Raw genomic sequence first — 4,548 nt, 5'->3', positions numbered from 1 at the left:
CCAAACAGGTTCAATCCAATATAAGAAAACAACACACAAGACGTAGTGTATTTCGCGATCTAGCTGTCTGAACCTGTCTAAATCGTATTCCTGCGTCACCATCGAGCTCCTGATTTCGGCGACACCCACCAACCAAAACTCTACCTCGGGTACTCCCTTGGTAGGTTGCCAGGTTAAAACACCGACAGGCTTGGCTAAGACACTATGTCCATTAGGGAGGTTTATGCACCGAAACCTTAGCAGATTACCGCTTATTAGGGAATCTTTGTAAAGGCCTTATAGTGAATCCCTAGCCACTCACCTTGGAAGTGTTTAAGAGGCTAGCTACCTCGGGCGACATGGGAAACACGACTTGTAGGTAAAGATGTACAACCTCTACAGAGTGTCTAAAATTGATCAACCAGTTGTGATCACGGTGAAGAGCGGCTTGGACCCTCACATGATTAATTTATCGGAAGTTGAATTAAATTGATGTTATTTATTGCTGTTATCTTTATTTACGTTCATGCTTAATGTGGGTGGTATAAACTTATACTTAGTAATTGCTAATAACATTTGACCAACCAAATAAAATGCTAATGGATCTAATCAATGTCATGACAAGTGTATTGAACTTAGACAAGGTAACACGAATGAGAGGACATTGACTTCGGCCCATAACTTGACAGACAAGTTTGCGGCAGCAAGGCCTCGTATGCGCACCTATTTGGCTCGATGACATCATCATGCTGCTGTGAGATATGGATGATACACAGCCGATGCATCGGCTCTCAACAGTAGCGTTCTGGCATCAGGGATCCGATGGCTAGAAGTACGAGGGGCAGGGGAAAGATCTATCAGACCTAGCATATATCAAGCAATAAAGGCATGCGAGATCTAACCAGCCGGTACTATCAGATAACTGGTGAACGCTTAAACAAGGTCAAGGAGCTGATGAAGACAACCTAACCAGATCTAAGTCGCTCGATAACTGTGAGCGCTCGATAACTGTGAGCAACCGTCGAGGACAAGCAGAATATTGGACAAAGACTAGAAAGTTCTATTTGCAATCTAAGATAACTCGATAACTAGCCACACAATGGAATATTAGAATATAAGACTTAACTTAGAAAGTTCTGATAGAGGTCATAATGACCGGATGATGGAACTTACAAGCTCGCCTGAGATCGAAGCCGATGTAGTCGTGCGTGCAAGAAGGAACTCGTCGAAACTACTCTACTTCTACCCCTAGGGTTTTGGCGGTGTGGCGCCGAAAGGTTGCATTGATTGATTGATGATTATTCATTACAAGGCTCATGGGTTTATATTTATACCCTGGAGCAAGCTAAAATCTTAGTCGATTACGACATGACTATTACAACTATTTCTAAAAACTACTAAAGATACATCTCCACACTTTCCCTTTTTTTTGGTGGAGTCGATTTCGCTACGAATCAGGCTTCGTCCGGTCTTCTATCGGTTTCTGGAACCATGGTCTCCCGTGGCTAGTCTTGGTCAACGTAGAGTATCAACGGTCTTTTTCTCTCTCCTTCATCGGCTATTTATCCATAGCGGCTGACTCTGGTCAAAAACTGGTGTCAACAAGATGTGGGATTACGTAGACATAAGTGCCCTGTTCGCTCGGCTGATAAGCTATGGTTGAAAGTACTGTTAGCTGATTTGTTGGGAGAAAAAATACTCTTCATTAGTTGAAAAAGTATAGCTTACAAGCCAAGCGAACAGAGCAAAGAGCTAGTGTTTGACTCTAATTATTGGAAGAACCATCTCTTACACTATCTTTTAAACGTATGAGCTGGTAGTTGACTCTAACCATTGGAGAAGGCCTAATTGGCGCCTATTTGGTGCTAGCTTATACATTAGAAAAGAAATAGTGGGCACTGGCGCCTATTTGGTCATTCGTCAAGCCATGGAAGAGGGGAAGTGCATCACAAATCGAAGCATGTTTCAGCATCTTTGACATTTCTTCTCCCTTCATTGTCTAGCTAGCAGCTAGCCGAGAAAGGTACAGCTCTTTATTCGATAGCTTTGTCTTGTTAGTCAAGGTCATCTACTCATTTTAAAAAAATGGTCATCTACAAAAAATTGGTTGCCAAAAAATGAAAAAAAAATACAGTAAGCTAAATAGTGTTGAGTACGCGTACGTGAGAAGGTGTTAGTAGTGGAGTACTACTCCATGCCACCGCGGGATGTCATCGAAATGTCCCAAGAAAATGCAAGCGATTTTTTTTTCTGCCGAGGCAAGAAAGTGCCCATTCATGCGATGCAAATGACTTTTTCTGCTCACTGGGCCAGGGCACCAATAATTCATCTTCATCTACAGGCCTCCTCCGATCAAGGACGACGACGACGACGACGACGACTTGACGACTCATGGGGTCTCCCCTGCCCTATCCTGCTCCATCGGGTTCCTCCGCAGTTACACCACGCCGTCCTTACCATTTATTTGCTTGGGCCCTAGGAGCTTCGTAAAAGCAGGCGCAACTCCTTGGCTATGCTTTCAATTACCAAATATTTGAAAGTAATTGTCATCTTTTTTAGCACTGTTGCCCAGCTGAATAGTTGCTTCAAAAAGGTAACTTCATCTTCAGATCCTCTCAGCTCAGTGATTTCGCGCATGTTTAGTTCCACCCTAAAATCCCAAAAAGTGCTACAGTACCTATCACATCGAATGTTTGCGGCCCGTGCATAGAGCATTAAATGTAGACGAAAAAAAAATAATTGCACAGTTTGATGAAAAATTACGAGACGAACGTTTTGAGCCTAATTAGTCCATGTTTGAACATTAATTGCCAAATAAAAACGAAAGTGCTACAGTAGCCCAAAATTCGAACTTCCTAAAACTAAACACGCTCTTCTACTTCTTGAAGGCGATTCAACAAGAGTTGCTCAGTTTGCCAGTTTGGTTGCTGACCACAAATGCAACAAGGTGGGCAAGCTGTTTGTTCCTGAAACAAGAGTAAGACTAACTGATAAAGAGTCAAACGTGAAAATTATTAGATTCCCTGAATATGTAATCAAGACATCATCAGCATTTTCCAAAAAGATTCGAACTAGACATTAATCAGATGCCATTGGATTGCAGCAATATAATTGTTACAAGATAACCAAAAGTGGCAATGTAAACGTCAAACATTCAAGATGATTTTCAGTTTGCCTTAGGATTAGGTTATCCAACTTATGGGAACTTTGAAAAATCATGTACCCAAAACTTACTATTACCCCATAACTCCAACTTATAGTATCAAGACCAAGCCTCCCATATGCAGCAAACTCAAGTCAACTCAAGGCCATTTATTTCAACGAGGCTGATGATAATACAAAAAGGTTAACACATATTTGCACCCTAAACGGTATAAGTAGAACAAGCATTTGTACGTGAACCAAGAAGCACAGTTGCATATTGTGTAAAGAAAGGATAACTTTACCTCCAAATCGGGGGAAGAAAGTTCCAGAGCCAGCTTCCTGATACCAGAACAGTTCTTGAGAACATGGAATAAGCTGGCCCCGGTGGCATGTCCATTTGCAATTACACCCACGACCAATGACGCAATATCCGGGAGCGTTTTCATGTCTTCCATCAGGTATGGCAGGGTATCAACGTCCTGTGTGTCCGCATGAAGTCAACATAGAAACAGGGGATTGCATCAGTTTGGAAAGAGTCACCTGAAACAACTCATTTGGAAGTAAGCTCACCTTGGATTTTTATACAAAAGCTCGGCGACCGGTCGATTCTGGTGATGGTAAAAGCAAGCTAGAACAACGCTCAAGTACTCCAGCGCTGGCACCACTACAGTGAGCTTCTGCAAGCCTCGCACACTGTCCAGCTTCAGGTGCCGGAGCGAATTGGAAGGGATGGTGAGATTGGTCAGGCTCAGGATGTCGCGGACGGTGAGCTTCATTCTCCAAGCACGGGCACCGCCGAGAGGAGACGGTGTCGCCGAGCAGGCACGGGCCGCGGAGCTGGACATGGCTCAGGGAGAACATGGTGAGGCGCGCGAAGATGCCGGCGGGCGGGACGGCGACGCCGAGGCAGCCGAGGTCGAGGGAGACGGTGGTGGCGTTCTCGAGGCAGGGGAGGTCAAAGGCGCCTCTTTCCTCGCCGGCGTCGTTGGCGCTCGTCCCCGGCACCCGGTTGGTGAAGGCGAGGCTGCCGGAGAGGCGGCGCGCGGCGGCGGGGAGCCAGGCCGCCACGGAAGATATTTTTTTTTGGCGCGTGCGAGGCAAATATATTGGCACCATCGAAAGACAGTTTCGAAAATATCACGCTCCAATACCACCCACCAGAGCGCTCCAAACCTCATCTCTAATTCATTCTTTTCTCTTTTTTTTCCTCCGTTGGATGGCCAAGAAGCCCCTGTTTGTTTTTCAGCTTCTGGGATCAGCTTTCCAGGCAGCCAGAAGCTGGAAAGCTGATACAAACAGTCCAGCTGTTGGGCTGGCTTTCGAAAAGCTGAAAAGCTAGCTCACGAGGAAATGAATTGAAAGCTGGAAAATTAGCTGAGATGAGCTTTTTGTAGCTTTTGGTGTGCTGAGAAGATAAAAATTTAT

General features: G+C 44.8%; 1 pseudogene; it reads right to left on the bottom strand.

Moving 5' to 3' along the window:
• Window positions 1-2,951: 2,951 nt before the first annotated feature.
• On the bottom strand, window positions 2,952-4,283 carry LOC136494424 (uncharacterized; annotated as a pseudogene).
• Window positions 4,284-4,548: the final 265 nt, after the last annotated feature.

This window comes from Miscanthus floridulus, chromosome 11 (genome assembly GCF_019320115.1).
Source record: "Miscanthus floridulus cultivar M001 chromosome 11, ASM1932011v1, whole genome shotgun sequence".
Classification (NCBI taxonomy): Eukaryota; Viridiplantae; Streptophyta; class Magnoliopsida; order Poales; family Poaceae; genus Miscanthus; species Miscanthus floridulus.
The sequence above is the reverse complement of the archived record's forward strand: the minus strand, read 5'-3'. Positions and strand labels throughout refer to the sequence as shown.